This window comes from Sander lucioperca, chromosome 22, assembly GCF_008315115.2.
Source record: "Sander lucioperca isolate FBNREF2018 chromosome 22, SLUC_FBN_1.2, whole genome shotgun sequence".
NCBI classification, from domain to species: Eukaryota; Metazoa; Chordata; class Actinopteri; order Perciformes; family Percidae; genus Sander; species Sander lucioperca.
Genome location: NC_050194.1, coordinates 26,253,288 through 26,270,844, shown reverse-complemented (window position 1 = coordinate 26,270,844; position 17,557 = coordinate 26,253,288). Strand labels below are relative to the sequence as shown.

Sequence of the window (17,557 nt, the reverse complement as noted above, 5' to 3'; positions counted from 1 at the left end):
TTTTAGCCACATTTTAATGCCGGTTATGCGTTTTTAATTCCCCCTTAAGCAGCATTAGGGTTGGTTATCGTGTTCCACTCTGACAGTACAAATCTTCAGCAACGTTCCTGCAACTGCAAACAACTTAAGATCACTTCTAGTCCCTCTCGGTCATCGTCATCCAAAACCACACACACACACACACACACACACACACACACACACACACAGTTTGACAGTGTCTGTCATTATTACACAACGGCCCCAATGTTTTTATTTCATACGACCAAATAACATAACTGAAGTGTGTTTGTGTGTGTGTGTGTGTGTGTGTGTGTGTGTGTGTGTGTGTGTGTGTGTGTGTGTGTGTGTGTGTCCTGGCTTGCTCCAGTTACCATCTGGATAAAGGAGTAACTGTTTGTGTCCGCCTCCAGCAGTAAACACACTTTGGGAAATTATCCATCTCGCTGTGAATGCTTATTGGCTGTGTGTGTGTGTGTGTGTGTGTGTGTGTGTGTGTGTGTGTGTGTAGGCTTCAGCAGATGAATGCAGATGCATTGATAGATATGAAATGCATGGCGGCAGTTTAAGGTAATAACACCCGTGTCACGCTGTGAGAGGCCTCTCATGAGAGACACACACACACACACACACACACACACACACACAGTGTATGATTTTATCTCCCAGACTGGAACTAACTTGGTGATGTAATGGATCTGGTTTTGAAATGTGCAGTGATACACTTCTTAAATAAAGCGTATGCAATTATTTATTCATAATCCATGGAGTGAAAGCACATCAGGAAAAGGGAATAAAAGACTTCCACTCGTAATTAAAACCTTCTCTCCAGACTGTAATAGTGATGTATAATTGCTGTGAAGTCCCACTTCCTCCACATGGGTCCAGTCGGCCGCGTTCCATTTCATCTCGTCTCCGAGTCTCCGACGGGAACAAGGTTTCATTGAGAGCTTCTTCCTTCTCTCTGTGATCTTTTTGGGTTGCTCTGCAGCCACCTGCTGCATCAGAGCCAGACCAGACGCCTACTGCTGAATTATTGAACGCCACGCCTTTAACCGTTACCACTTCTCTCTCTCTCTGTCTCCGCGCTTCCTGCCTCCTGCAGGCCGCTTCCTGAATTATTAAACAGCACGACTTTAGCTGATGTCATTTTACTACGCTCTCTCTCTCTCTGCATGTCACCCCCGTCGCTGTTTCCCATTTCTAAACCCACTTGATTTTATTTTCCATCTGTATCTTTACCTTCCCTCCCTGATCTATAACTTGGATTTCATTACGAACTTAAAAAGTAATAACTTTCATCAATGTGCAAAACATATTGCTGTTTTGGACCTGAGCCAGATGAATTTATGATCTCAACCATGAAAAGCTCCCGTGTGCTGGCCTTGTCCCCTCACACGCCTCTCCCTCAGCGTTGCTGTGTGATTGCAGTGTCTTGCGTTATAAAAGCAGCAGTAAGAGCCGTCACACAGCACCGCACGACCACGGACCAAAGGCAAAGGGCAAAACAACGGAGGAGGAGTTTGTCTGAAGGATTTCTCGTCTTTGAAGAGGAACATGTTTCTAATGGGAGGCTGCTGTATCATCCCTGTGTTTCTTATATTCTCCCTGCAGAGTGTCCCGCTCTTCAGTCTTTTATAGACATACAACTGACATTTATTTCCGATAGGAGATTGTAGTTTTCTTCTCGTGTGGTCACATCCTAGTAAGGAATCTTTGTTCCAAATTGTGCTGTGGGTCTTTGCTTTTTCACGTTTCTATGGCCTGTGTTCATAAGAGATTGTTTTTCTCTTTCTCTTCCTAATTGCATCCTTGTCTTTGTGTTTTCCTAAATGAACTTCATGAACTGAAGTCCCTTTTAGAAATCATCCCATTTCAGGGATTACAAATGCCCACTTCATATCTGTTCTCTTTTCCTTTTTACATAGATCCTTCAGAGCTATTTATTATTTTAACACGAATTTAACACGATGTCTTTTCCTCCCACCATCTGTTTTCATCACTCTGATGAGTCTCCTCTCAAAACTCATCTCATTTTGAGCTTTCTCTGGCTATTTCTGTTCTTTTCCACATCATTTTGATCTGATACATTCATTCTCTTCATCCTTTTGTAGTCCAGCCTTTACTTCAGAGACAAGACACGTCATAATGCTCGCCTAGCTGCTAGCATGGCACGCCCTCATACTCTGCTTCTGACTGGCTAGTAGTCCTTACCTAGGTACTGAGCATGTGCGACTGCCAACAAAGATGTTCCAGCAGTGAGAGGTCTCACTCTGTAGCTTAAACAGAGACCTGAACACAGGGTGAAAAGAGGAGCTGCAGCAATGGGCAGAACAACTAAAATATGGTGTTTTCTGAAAATTAAACCATGTAAACCTATTCTGGTACAACCTCAAAATACAATTATGAACCTGAAAATGAGTATAATATGAGGACTTTAACATTGTGAAACTGAACTAGTTAGGATTAGGCAACAATATGGGAAGGTTTAGGAAATTAAGCTAAAAGCTTTGTAATGATTAGATAAAGATCATGGATTAGCAGCAAATGAGAAACAGACGTAACTATGTCACAGACTTATGTCCTTTACAAAATCGGTTAATTACGAAAATTAAAAAAACCTTCCTCATTATGCAAAGTTTTGTGCTCTTATACGGTCCCCTCACTGTCTTTAATTACTGCGGCCACTCGAGGTTGTCCCATGAAAAGGTAAACATGAATGAGTCATGATACAGACTGATCTCATGACGTGGCTTATGTATGACACGCCAATTCTATGCCATTATTGGCGTGTTATCAAGACGCATAGTCCCTTTTAGCGTGTTTATCAACGCCGTTTTGCCTCCATTGACTTACATTACCTTGCGATTGCGTGTGAGTTTACGCCGTAGCGAGTAGTATGAAAGGGCGAAAATCCACATAGGGAGGTTGGTCGGGGGGGGAGGATGGGTCAAACACAGGACTTTCATCCAGGAGACCGGGGATCGTGTCCCGCATGTCACATTTCCTAAAGTCAACCGTCACTTTCTTCTTTTCCTAAACCCAACCCGTCCACTGTATACGGTGCTCAAAATGCGTACAGATAACACGCCACTTTCTACAAGTGGCGTGTTATCTGTATGTTTACGCCCGCTGTATATGGTGTAGACATACACGCGGATAGCTCAAAATGCGTACATATAACACGCCACTTGGCTTTAGAAAGTGGGCGTGTATGTTTATGCGAAGTCATGATGTCATGTTGCATGATAAGCTGCTTGCGCAATCGACCTATACGAATGTTTTCTGGGTGTTGGTCGGACTGAAAAACATATCTTTTAAACGACATGTATGCCATCAGCAAAGGCTAACTGAGCAAAATAATAAGCACTAGCCATTACAAATTTTAGCACAAATTACATCCTATACGATACCATTTTTGTTACACGCAAAAGTAGCATCCATTTCAGTCAATAAAAACTAATTTTATTCACTCCAGCGCTCTACATCCTCCATCATAACTTTTGGAATAAAGTCTTTATACCTAAAAAACTAACAAAAAACACAATGACATGACTTCTGCTGAAAGATGAGCAAAAACCACTTTGAAAGAAATAACTAAACGACAACTGTAATAGTCTGTTTTACTTTTGCCCCTAAAACGCCTTAAGAAATTAACCCAGCACTCTCAATTTTCTTCTCCCTGTTCAAAACTCATTTCTATAGTTTTACATTAGTTTCTGTGTAATAACATTGATCTGTTGTTCAGTTTTGCTGAAGGCTTTGATGCTGCCTGTGAATAAATCTGTGAGAGGATTTCAATATTACTGACTGACGTGCAGCAAAACTCTTTCAGCTGATTAACTGATAGAAACTTATATCAGGTAGAATAAAATAAAGCTACAAGACCCGACATTGAGCTTTGAAAGGATATGGGTTTTGGCACTGTGACAGAAATATTACCACGGCTTTTCTATTTGTAAAATCAGCCATCGCTCTCAGCTGGTCAGATTTAACAGAGGAACTCGCAGAGCTGCGAGAGGCTGAGGGGACTTCAAACGTTTCGACAGTCCGCGGATTACGATTCAAACGCGGCCAGAGAAATCGTTTTTGGACCGTGCCACAAAGGAATTCCTATTATTCCACAAAGCCATTATCATCCAGCGCCTGCGACGTGAAATAAATGAAATGCAACTACAAAGAAGTTCAAGTGAAAGAAGAAGAAATGACACAAAGAAGCCGGATTAAGCCGAGGGTCATTGCTGGTCAAGATTGAACTGCAACACCCCCCCCCCCGAGAGGTTTGGTCATGGCAGCATTTATAACAAGCTACAACGACCCAAACGGGCAGAGGAGACTTTGAACTCCACTAACCCTCCCAGCAGGCTGCCATACATCACCACTGTGAGCCAATATGGAGCAGCGTGTATCAAAGGAGAGGAAGATACTAATACAGGTCAAAGGATTAATATCCACAGAGAAAGGTAAATACAGGGAGAGACAGAAAGACGGACAGAAAGTCAATGAAATACAAAAGTACAGAAGGAGAGAAAAGATGACTGCCCTCCCTTGAGAAACAACATAAATCGTTTTTTTTCAAGCAGCAATTACTACACATGTTTACGTTTATAATGGCTGCTCCCGCTAGTGGTCGTAGTAGTTATGATTGGAGCAAAGCAGAAAGTCATGTGACAAAGATTAAGAGCGCCAAATTCCACGTGTTGAGGCAGGTTGGGGTGATGGATGGATCAAACAAACACAGGACTTTCACCTGGGAGAACGCACGTCAGATGTTTTAACCCAACGATAGATTGAGACGTAAGAGAGAACGGAGAACGAGTTTGTGAAAGAAAGACGGGTGGGGTGGGTGGGTGGTGGAGCAGTATTGTTGCCTTTTGGAACAAATCCAAAAGGCAACAAAGAAAAACCCAAGGAACAAATTGCAATTGGCACATTCTCAATAGAATCTGATTAAAACACGACGACGACAATATTTTATATCTGATTCTATTGAGAATGTTCCAGATGCATTAAAAGGCATTTGTAATTGGTTCTTAGGACGAGTTCCTTGGGTTTTCCCTTGTTGCCTAACTAAGTAGTTTTGGTGCCTAAACCTAACCAAACTAGAGCCCTCCCGATATATCGACGGGCCGATATTATCGGGCGATATTAGGCATTTTCCGAACTATCGGTATCGGCATTTATAATGGCCGATAAATGAATATTTAAAAAATAAAATAAAAACGGACGAAACCCCCTTCAACCATATTCTGAGTGTTGGCGTTGTATAGTTTGTCTCTACAACCTCCCTGATGGCAACACTCGTGTTTAACCCTTTAAGTTTCATATCTTAACTTTGTATTTTTATACATTTTATATTTTGATGTTCCTCTGTTCTGTTGTGACAATAAAACAAAGAACTTTATTTTTAAACTGCATTATCATATTATTTCAGTGAGGACTCATAAATAACTACAAATAACTAATGTTAGGGAAATCTGTTGTTTTTTTGTTACGCGTTTCTGGATTTTTTTTTTAAATATATATCGGCCGATATATCGGAATATCGGATTTTAAATCACCAAATATTTGTATCGATATCTGCCTTAAAATTCCTTTATCAGTCGGGCTCTAAACCAAACTGGGACCGCTTCACAATGTTAACGACGCGTTTAAAACCGTGACCGTTACCTTCTGTGGTTTAGATATGAGGACAGAAAACAGTCCTGTGGGTCGGATTAGAGGGGGGGAATAAACGACCTGTATTGTGGTATGGTTTGGAGGATTTGTTGGAAAAGATGGTTTCTGCTACATTACCACATTATAAATACAGTGGGGAAAAAAAGACAATAGAAAATACTACAGGCAAACATTACAAAACAAGCAGGATGTGTGTGTCCACAAATGTCTCTGAGTGCATCAAATGGTTTCGAGCTGTATGTGCACAGGGAGAGCCAATTGGATTTTAAAGCCTTTGTGGCGCATCGCAGCTCTTTTCATTGCTGCCTAAACAGGACGAACATCTTTCCCTGGGGTTTACAGCTGCTTCCATACATACACCAAGATCTGGTCTGCATCAGCAAGGGAAGGGGAATCTGATTGTATAGTGTACACAGTAAATCCACCCATTCACTGCTGACACAGATCTGCTTTGTCTCAACATTTCAGACCGTCTTCATGTTATTGTTTTTATCTTAACAGAGAACTCCAAGCTGAGGCTGATTACGGCTATTTCTGCCTTCATGGAGCTATTGTCCATCTTAAATTCTACTGTATTAGCCTGTCTGTAGCCTGTAGATGTGCAGGCTGCAGCAGAATAGTTTTTTGTGTGGTTCTGTTATCTTTATTGTTACTATAAGTGCCACAGTGCATCATGCCAACTGCTAAAATTGTTAGGAATTATATTTCTGTACATCTGTATCAGTGTCTCTGTGTCCCAACCGGCAGCAGCAGATAGCCGCCCACCAAGAGTCAGGTTCTGTCCGAGGTTTCTGCCTGTAAAAAGGAAGTTTTTCCTCACCACTGTCGCACCAAATGATTTCTCGTAGAAAATTGTTGGGTCTTTGCAAATTACAGTGTGGTCTAGACCAGTGGTTCCCAACCTTTTTTCCTTGGCGCCCCCCCTACTCATGTCTAAGAAAAGCTGAGCCCCCCCTGAAACCGAAGTGGAGGTAACTCTCGAGATAGAGCCTTACTTTCTTTTTTGATATAGAGGAGTTACCAGCACTTTTACGTTTCTCCGCCATGTTTCATTCATAAAATAGTGATGCCGTGGCGGCAGGAAAAACGAGGATGCTAGCAGCTAGCAGCTGACCTGATGACAGCAGGGTCCCAGGTTAAGAGGTCCCGGAGGTTTGGCCTACTAAGTAGTATGCCTACACTTTTAAGCAAGAATAAAAACAAAAACAAAAATATATAGTTTTCATACAGACTTTTGTATTCATTCATCATTTGTTTAACATGTGCAATTCTTTTTTTTACCTCAACCTCAAACCAGATAAAGACTTGCGCACCCCCTGTGATCTTTGCCGCCCACCTAAGGGGTGCCCGGACCCCAGGTTGGGAACCACTGGTCTAGACCACACTAACTGTGGAGTGTTCAGAGATAACTCCTGCTGTGATTTGACACTATTAATACAATTGATTTGAATGGACAGGGCAGGAGAAGTACTGAACTGGGCTAAGCCGCACCACATTAGTCAAAGGACATTAACTAATATGGACCTACAGTACTGTCCACATGAGTGCTGGATGAACCATTTGTCTACCAAACTCTTGCTAAAGCCAGTCGGTAGAAGAAGAGGGGCGTTCTTCAACATAATTGAAACATTTTGGTCACCTAACAATGTCTTGTTGAGTGTTTGGTAGCACCTTGACAACCAAAGCTAGGTAGCCAGCGTTAGCTTTAACTGGCGACTTTAGGGAAAGTCTGCCGATTTTTGGCGCCAGTACCCAGAGGTCCGTGTTTACCCGCCAGTAAATCTCCACTGGATGACTCGCTCCAGAAGGGTTTCAAATTGGGAACATGGCGATGTCCAAATTGCAAAAACTCAAGGCTTCAAAACGGCAGACCACAAACCAATGGGTGACGTCCTTCCTCTCTCTTCTCCATCCATCTTCCCTTTCCTTAAATCCTCTCAGTCTCTCCTTAATCCATGTCTTATTTCCATCCATGCATGTTTTTCATTTTCTTGCTTCCTTCATTTATTTTCTCCATCCATTCACTGCCACTGTTTCCTTTCTATCTTCCTTTTCTTTATTCTCTACAAATAAAGGGATCTCTGAGGAGCTATGAGCGAGGATGGAGGAGGGATCTCTGATGAGCTATGAGCGAGGATGGAGGAGGGATCTCTGAGGAGCTATGAGCGAGGATGGAGGAGGGATCTCTGAGGAGCTATGAGCGAGGATGGAGGAGGGATCTCTGAGGAGCTATGAGCGAGGATGGAGGAGGGATCTCTGAGGAGCTATGAGCGAGGATGGAAGATGGATCTCTGAGGAGCTATGAGCGAGGATGGAGGAGGGATCTCTGAGGAGCTATGAGCGAGGATGGAAGATGGATCTCTGAGGAGCTATGAGCGAGGATGGAGGAGGGATCTCTGAGGAGCTATGAGCGAGGATGGAGGAGGGATCTCTGAGGAGCTATGAGCGAGGTTACAGGGAGCAGCCTTCCTGGAAGCCGTACAGTCGAAAGCCATTGCTTACTGCGCCCATACAGCTGACGAATTCATGTGACGCTTCAGAGGAAAGGACGCCTCATTCCTCTGAAAACACATATCCTTGTTTCCTTTCTTCTCGCATGATTTCCCATGCTTCCTCGGTGGGATGGACTAAGACGTGAGGAAGGGAAGCAAGTGAAGGAAATGGGATGTGATTTAAGGGAAGTGAGATGCACCTTCAGTCTCTCCGTAATCCATCTCTTATTTTCCTCCATGCATGCATTGCATTTTCTTACTTCCTTCATCAGTTTTCTCTATCCATTCGCTGCCATTGTTTCCATCCTATCTTCCTTTCCTTCTCTCCTCCATCAGGGGCGGATCTAGAAAAATATTTATGGGGTGGCAAGAGGGGGGCAGGAATTTTTGAGGGGTGGCAACATATGGCAGACGTATATATATACTGAATTTAATCACAGTTTGATGAGAAATGGTATTTACACACTACAAAAGTGCACAGGCTGCCATTTACAAACTCAGACAGACAAACTTAATCTCATGCAATCAATGTCTGGCATTTGAGGTTTCATGTGAAACAGCTGATATTAGGAATAAGTGACCATACGGTGAGATCTCACTTAATAGGAGATAGAGGTATGATAGAAGTATTATCACAGGAAAGGCATTAAGGTAAGACACAGGTGATGAGTGGCAGATGTGTGAGAGGGGAAGCAAACAGTTTTTGACTGCAGTTGGACATTGTAGATTTGCGCTCATAAATTGTCAAATTGGCCATAACTTTGAATTTGTTGCTGCCAAATGGGGTGGCAGCAGGGGTGGCAAGGCTTTCTTTTAGGGTGGCATTTGCCACCCTATGCCGCCCCGGTAGATCCGCCCCTGTCCTCCATCATCTTTTTTTCCTCGTCTCCTCTCAGTGGCTCAGTCGTGTTCTGTTGAATCTAATAAAGCCATGAGGCAGTGAGTCATCGTGCTGCAGTGGGACCGGGGGGACCCGAGGTTTTGGATGTCTTGAGTAAATGTTTGCATAAAGGCCTGTGTTCCTCTGATGAAAGTCAAACCTCAGCTGAGAGCCTCGCTGCTCCCACAGAGAGCCAGGGGTCGGAGAGCACAGGGACCGTCACAGTGGGATTCCTAATCACTAGGTTTGGGCATCCTTTTGATATGAACAATTCCGATTCCAACTCTGATTTTTCCTTTCGAGTCCAGGTTCTTACTGATTCTTGATGCTGATGTAACACTAGGGCTGTGTTCCAAACCACAGTGTACAAACAATACAAAGGCTGCATCTGAAATTCCACACTAACATGCTATTTAGTAGCCAAAACAGTATGTGACACTTTTTAGTATGTCCGAAACCGTAGTATGAAACCACTAGTACACAAATTGCATACTATTTCCAGTAAAATATTACAGTATGCAATACTGGAGACTACGCCGGGATACTTATCCCACAATGCAATGTGGTAGTAACAACAACGCTCATTACAGACAAGCGGACAGAAACCAAGGCAGCTCTGTAACGTCAATAACGCTCTAATTTACATTTCTACATATTTAAATGACTGGTGGTCTAGTTATTCCCCTCTTTCAGTAATGTAAGCGTTATGTGGCGATGCAGCTAGAGTGGAGTTACCATGGTTACGAGTCTTCAACGGCAAGGAGGCTCTCAGGTAGTGAGGTGAAAATTACAGCTTAGTGTGTTTGAAAAGATGAATACACTACTGTTTACTTACACAAAAGCACATTGAACGATAGTTTACACGTTGAGTCTGTAGTGCAGAGGAGGAGATTTTGAATGTGAGTAAGCTGTCCCTGCTCCCTATACAGGGAATGTCGGTTAAGGTAACTTCTTTCGACGAAATTCCTCCATTCGGAGCACCCTGCAACGCCACTTCCTCTATGTGTTACCCTGGTGATGTCAACACCTTGGATACGTTGCTGCTACTGTGGAAATTTAACTCTACTTAACTCAAATATTGAAAAAAAAACTAATAACATTACAAAACTTGTAACTGAAATGTATGTAACTGGTGAAAAAATGTGTTAATTAATGAATTCATTAATTCATTTACAAGATGTACGGTGTAGTATTTAGCGAGGTGCAATGACTGATGGGTAATCTTGCTTGTAAGCTTCAGGCGAAGGGATTCTCGATTGCGGTTCCTTGAGGGGTGGAGTTGAAACAGGTCACATGTAGGGAAGCACAATTAATCGCAATTTTATCAAAATCGCAATATGGATTAGTGCAATATCCAAATCACAGGGGAGGGCCGCAATATTTGTTAAAGGCAAAATGTGTCTAACCATTCTGAATGTAGTATTGTTGGGCTACAGAGACGTCCTGGGCCTACAAATCCTATCTACAGACTAAAGGAAAACATCTTTTGGTAGAGCTCCTAGTTGCTAGTTTGGTGCAGATCCTCGCAAAACTCACACTACATGACTATAGTACATTTTTATTTGTGTTTCAATGAAAATGAGAATCATGATCCAAAAAAAATTGATCATTCCCTCCAATGTCGTGAATCATATCGCAATATCAGTCAAAATAATCGCAATTTGACATTTTCCTCATATGGTGCAGCCCTAGTCACATGCTTATTTCACAGATTAGAGGAACATTTTATTTTTGATTCAGTGGTGCTTTACAGTTTTTACCGGGCTTTTTCCAACGTAAAATGAAGCCACACTTTAAAGCGCTGCTTACTGTACTACACTTATGGCGCTTTTCCATTACATGGTACCAGCTCGACTCGCCTCGACTCTACTCACCTTTTTTGGTTTTCCATAACGAAAAAAAGTCCCTGGTACCTGCTAACAGGTACTTTTTTTAGTACCACCTCAGTCGAGGTTCCCAGCGAGCTGAGCCGATACCAAAAGGTGACGTGAAAGCGACAGACGGGGGTGTCCTGAACAAACCCGCTATTTTTAAACAGTTTAGCCAGCTGTGTTTTTTTTGCAGCCTACAGCTTCTTTAGAAACTAAATGTGTCTTCTGGCAACGTTAGGTCACGGCAGTTTACTGCGGCGCCGCTTGTTTTACAGTTCTGTGGAGGCTCCGGCAGAGCTTTCGCCGTAGCCTACGTACACACACACATGGCCGGCTCCACGCACACACCAGCACACAAGTATAAACATCAGGCCACTTTTACACAGGCTACGGAGAAAGCTCAGCGTGGAGCCTCCACAGAACTGTAAAACAAGCTCAAGTGGCCTGATGTTTATACTTGTGCGCTGGTGTGTGCGTCGATACGGCATAACGACCAGCCACGCTGAGGCGGGACTAAAATCTGCAAAGGAAAATGGACGCACAGTGTGTCGAGTCGAGGCGAGTCGAGCAGGTACCATGTAATGGAAAAACGCCATTACTGTGCCTGGAAGAACGGCGGCCGCTACGAAAACCAAAACTTGCGAGCGTCAAATTTGGAACCGTTCATCGGATTTGAAACCAAAATAAAAAACAATTAATGCTTCCACAGCAATTGTAATATTTCAAACGGTTCCAAATTGGAATCAGTTCTCGATGCCCAATATTACGCAACACGATGAAAATTAACGATTGGTAGAGTACTCACACAAAAGTAACACTGACTTTTTGTTTGTAGAAAAATGAATCACAGTGTCGGTGCAGTCTCCGGTATGTGTTGCTTTTGGCTCATTCGTCTCAGTGTCGCTGGATAACAGAAGAGACACGGTTTAACTTTAGCACTTTGTCTTTTGAAATTTATTTTTAGCTGTAATGTGAACTCAGATTCCAGGGATTGAAAATTGCACTTCCTTCTCCTGCCTTTAAACTCGTGTGTCTCTACAAATAAAAAGCACTTCAAAAAATAAAAAAAAATAAAAAAAGGGGAATCTGCTCTCAAGCAGCTAAAAAAAAGAAAGAAAAGGAGAGTGAGGAAGAGGAGAAGAAAGAAAAAGATTAAGTGAGCAAAAAGAGACAGAGATGAAGTTGACAGCAGAGATGTATTTTCCCCTCAAACAACTTCACTTACTACAAACGTTTTCCCTCAAACAGATGAGTCGGCTGTCTGGATTTCAGGTTTTTATAAAACACACACACACACACACACACACACACACACACACACACACACACAAACACACCCACACACAATTACTGATGCTGCTGTCAAAAAGGATGCGAGCGTGTGTTAAAATTCTTCTGTTGCCCTTCCTTTGAACCAGGAAAAAAAATGAATTAGAGGAGGAAGAACCAATTTGTGTGTGTGTGTGAGAGAGAGAGAGAGAGAGAGAGAGAGAGAGAGAGAGAGAGAGAGAGAGAGAGAAACAAGAGAGGGCTAAAGGCCTGTCTGGGGAACAAGCCGGCAGGCTACTGATAAAACACACACACACACACACACACACACACACTTACTGTCACACAAACACACACACACTCACACACGACAAAGCCAGTTAGTTTCACGTCTTTTTTGCGGCTGATTATTTACTGGCTGTATGCCTTGTTGCCAGATTATCCTCATTCACTGGCACCTAAATTGACCTTATCCATATTGTGTGTGTGTCTGTGTGTGTGTGCGCGTGTTTTTTGAGTGTTGAGTGAGAGATGTTTTTGTTTTTTCCAATCTGAATCTGCCGAACAAAAACAAATTGCCCTGTCGTTGTAAATTGTTCTGTCAACTCACTGGGACAGCACACACACACACACACACACACACACACACACACACACACAGACAGACAGACAGACAGACACACGCACACACACACACACCATCAATAGCCCCGCGCCACCTCACCACCCAAATATAATTCAAAATGAGAAAAAGCCAACACATTGATTACAGAGGCCAGGCTGCTGCGAGCCGATTGGCCATCTGTGAAGCCAATAAAGGAGCAGGAATTTGCATGCGAGCGACCGCAGGCGTCACACGCCACTGGACTGAGCCGAAATATTCAGATAAAAGACTGGAGCACTTGTCTATCTGCAAGGTGTGTCAAACTGTGTGAGTGCGTGTGCATGTCTGTGTGTGTGTGTGTGTGTGTGTGTGTGTGTGTGTGTGTGTGTGCGTGCGTGAGTAGTTTGAGTTGTGTAGTGCACAAAACAACCAGCAGGTCTGTGTGCCAACAGTTACATTCTTCAGATTACAATTGTCATTCAAAGCAACATATTCATGACATCATAGGTGCGGTAATGACATCACTTTTTCAGTTTTTAGTTCCAACAAGTCCTCCAAACCATGCAACGTTATAGGTCATTCATTATACCCACCACAGCGTTTTCTGTCCTTATATCTAAACCAGAGAAGGTAACGGACACAGTTTTAAACACAACATTAACATTGTGAAATGGTCCCAGTTTGGTTAGGTTTAGGTACCAAAACTACTTAGTTAAAGGTCCTATGACATGCTGCTTTTTGGATGCTTTTATATAGGCCTTAGTGGTCCCCTAATACTGTATCTGAAGTCTCTTTATATAGACCTTAGTGGTCCCCTAATACTGTATCTGAAGTCTCTTTATATAGACCTTAGTGGTCCCTAATACTGTATCTGAAGTCTCTTTATATAGACCTTAGTGGTCCCCTAATACTGTATCTGAAGTCTCTTTTATATAGGCCTTAGTGGTCCCCTAATACCGTATCTGAAGTCTCTTTATATAGACCTTAGTGGTCCTCTAATACTGTATCTGAAGTCTCTTTATATAGACCTTAGTGGTCCCCTAATACTGTATCTGAAGTCTCTTTATATAGACCTTAGTGGTCCCCTAATACTGTATCTGAAGTCTCTTTATATAGACCTTAGTGGTCCCCTAATACTGTATCTGAAGTCTCTTTCCCTAAATTCAGCCTTGGTGCAGAATTCCAGCCACTAGAGCCAGTCCCACAATGAGCTGTCCTTAGGATGTACCATTTATGTGTCTGTAGTAGGGCTGAACGATACATCGAATTTTCATCGTCATCGCGATATGAACTAGCGCGATGAACACATCGCAACAGACAGCCTGACACGATGAATAAGGGAAAACAGTTTACACACAGAGACGACGCAAAGCGTAATACGTCTCCATAGCAGCAGGTGGCGCTGCTCTGTATTGTTTCCATTAACAGTCTGATTATTTCACAGAAAATGAAAACCGGCAGCTGATTGGACGAACGCGTCACGTGGTTCTTTTTTCTCCGGAAATTCACAGCCAGACTGTCATGGCGGCTCGTTCAGAATACGATCTCATGTTGGACTAAAATAGTTCACCGAAACGTGTTTCTGAAAACATTTTAAGAGAGAAATAGGCCGTGCAGTTGCTGAATCTGTCTTCATTTCAGATCAACAAAGGTCAGTTTAAAAGATTTTCGTCGAACGTTAATTTCTTATAGTTATAATGCCTCATTTATGTGTAATTTGTTCAATAAAAGCATGTCAAAAATGATCTATTTGATTTCTTTATTCAGTGGGAATAGGCTATTCCATGTTTAGGTTCGCAAAGAACCTATTAAAGCACTAAGACATGGTAACAGTATAGCTAACATTCACATTTGAATATTTATCGCAAGTCATATCGTCATCGCAATATTAAACAATGTTATCGCACATCGCAGCTTTTCCTCATATCGTGCAGCCCTAGTCTGTAGTTTTAAATGCTATTGAGGAGGAGAGAGGGGGGGGGCAAGGTGGAGAGTGGGGGTGTGGCCTTGACCAACTGCCACTTTGCTTGTTTGAAAGCCATGATGTCTCTCTCTCTCTCTCATGGGTGGGCCAAATTCTCTGGTCGGGAAGCAGAGAAACGGGAGGTAACCTTTCCCCTGATGTCGTCATAAAGGGAAGATTCCTGATTGGTCCATCTGAGCTTTCATTTTCTCAAAGGCAGAGCAGGATACCCAGGGCTCAGTTTACACCTATCACCATTTCTAGCCACTGGGGGACCATAGGCAGGCTGGGGGGACTCATATTAATGTTAAAAAATCTCAAAGTGAAATGTTCATGCCATGGGACCTTTAAGTGTAGAAAAAGATGTTGGTTTGGGTTAGGGTTTCAGAACATCACGTAGGCCTAGTTCCCTTTGTTCCTTAGAGTAAAAGAAAAAACTCTGTTTATTTTAATTTTTACAGGACATGAACCCCGGTCTCTTCGGTCAAAGTCCTGTGTTTGTTTGACCCATCCGCCCCCCCCAGAGCTGTCTCCTTATGCAGAATATAACGCTTACACTTCCTCACCTTACTTCCTGTTTGCTCCTGTCATAAACACTACAGCCAATAGAGGGCGCCGCCAATAGAAACTGAAATATGAGTCAGAATTGCTGCTTGAACAAACAACCTATGGGAGTGTTTTTCAGGGGAGGACAGTCGCTTTGGTTAAGTTTAAAAACAAAAGTGAAGATATAAAGTCCTGTGTGTGTGTGTGTGCAAAGTTATCCAAAATGATCATTGCCGTGTCCTCTGAAGTAGACGAGGGAGCCGCTCAGGTTACCCCTCAGCCATCTGTCTGACTGCAGGGAAATACATCGGCCTCTAAATATGACTTCAGGAACGGAGAATAACCTCGAGCCAGCGGCCAGTTACCTCCATCTGCTACGGTTTAGTAATTACAAACGTCCTGGTAGGTCTTCAGAGCTCGCCTCCTGCTGACTCACACCTGGATGAGTTTCTCGGGGGTTTGTGTGCTTGATGTAAATATTCAGGCTATATTTCGATTCTCTGAGTGTTGAACATCCCACCACTTTTCTCTCTGTCATCTCATAAAACTGGAAAACCATTACGTTGTAAAACCTTTCCTCTCGAGGACGTCGTTTTGAAAAAACAATATCCCCTCATGGCCTCAAACATAATTTCATCCGCAGTTGAGTCTCTAAAGCTAATGGACTCTGCAGGAAAAGTTTGAGGAAACAATAACCCAGGCGCTCACTTTTGGTATTGATTTGTTCGCCCAAACAATTTAGGGATCCATTTTCAATCTGCTCGTGACCAGCTTCGGGGAAACAACTAATTATAAAGTCAGTGCACACTGACTTGACTGAATAAATTCCCTGTGTTCCCGCTGCAATATAAGACAACAATATAAAAAGGGAGGATAAATCATCATTTTCCTTTTAGTTTTTAAAGGTGCAGTGGGTAGGATTGTGAAGACTTAGCCAAAACATTTGAACATCGACAACTTCTCAGTCCCTCCCCCCCTTTCTGCTAAAGCCCAAAACGGTCTCCTAAGCCCCTCCCCCCACAAGGGAGAATGAATGCGTGTGCATGAGCAGTGATTGACACGCAGTTAGACACCCCCCCTGGCCCTGATTGGTGCATCTGAACAGTTAGACACTCCCCTGGCCCTGATTGGTGCATCTGAACAGTTAGACCCCCCCCCCGGCCCTGATTGGTGCATCTGAACAGTTAGACCCCCCCCCCCCCCCCGGCCCTGATTGGTGCATCTGAACAGTTAGACACCCCCCCCTGGCCCTGCTTGGTGCATCTGAACAGGGAGCGGTGGATTTCTGTAAATCTCACTACAGGCTGGAGGTGGAGCCAATAGAGGGGGATATTTTTTTTAAATGACCTGCTTCATGTAGTTCTACTGGAACATAGGGTCAGTTTCAGCAAATATGATTTATAAATGGTTTTATAAGTCTTACCTACTGCACCTTTAAGTGGAACTTAATCAAGTTTGAAGCCATTGTTTTAAAGTGAGTTTCCAAAGTTCTGATGCCGCTGCTCCTGTTTCAGGTGGGGAACGGCGGCGATATCTTTGAAATTGATGTCGTCTGACCTGTCGAACAGGAGCTAGTGTTCAGACAAACGCCTGCTCAGGTCGGTATTTTTTTTTTTTTGTATCAAGCTGCTGGTGAGTGACAGGCCAGAGACGAAGGTCAGGACGCTCAGATGCCTGTATCGATCAGCTGTCATCATCTCACTGTGATGGCTGCTAGTTAGACACATGGGCCGCCTGATAAAAACCTGCCGTCTTCTCTCTCTGAGTGTGTGAGTGTGTGAGTGTGTGTGTGTGTGTGTGTGTGTGTGTGTGTGTGTGTATGGTGTAAATCTATCATCTATCATAACAGTCACACACACAGAGTTACAGGAGAAGTCTTTGCCTTTACAGCCAAGGTTTTGCATTAGTCGACTGGTCATTAGTTCTGATTATAGACCTTCCCATTGCTAGGCAACAGTCTGGCCCCTTGTTAACTTCCTGTCAGATGATATCATTCACATGGGCTGCGTCTGAATTGTATTCACACATTGTATTCCCTAACCCTAACTACATAAACAACCACGCTATTACATTTCATTTTCAGATTCAAAATAGCTCTTCACCAGCACTTAATGCACTTCTCCCGACACACAACATGAGACCAGCACGCCTCACTAGGTCAGTCTCACAGGCACTTATTCCAGCCCCCACCCATACAAAAACAACTATGGTCAGAAATCCTTTTTTCATACATATATCAAAATTTGAACACAA

General features: G+C 43.1%; 1 protein-coding gene and 1 long non-coding RNA gene across 4 annotated transcripts in view; both read right to left on the bottom strand.

Annotated features, from left to right (window-relative positions):
- grid1b (glutamate receptor, ionotropic, delta 1b) overlaps positions 1-17,557 on the bottom strand; it is a 669,588-nt gene that overhangs the window by 540,211 nt on the left and 111,820 nt on the right. The gene's annotated exons all lie outside the window — the stretch shown is intronic.
- LOC118494248 overlaps positions 10,749-17,557 on the bottom strand; it is a 15,612-nt gene continuing 8,803 nt past the window's right edge. The window contains exons 2-4 of the long non-coding RNA XR_004896363.1: positions 16,893-16,897; positions 15,670-15,675; positions 10,749-10,864 (exon numbers count right to left, since the gene is read on the bottom strand). This is a non-coding gene — a long non-coding RNA (uncharacterized LOC118494248). The remainder of the gene's footprint in view (positions 10,865-15,669; positions 15,676-16,892; positions 16,898-17,557) is intronic.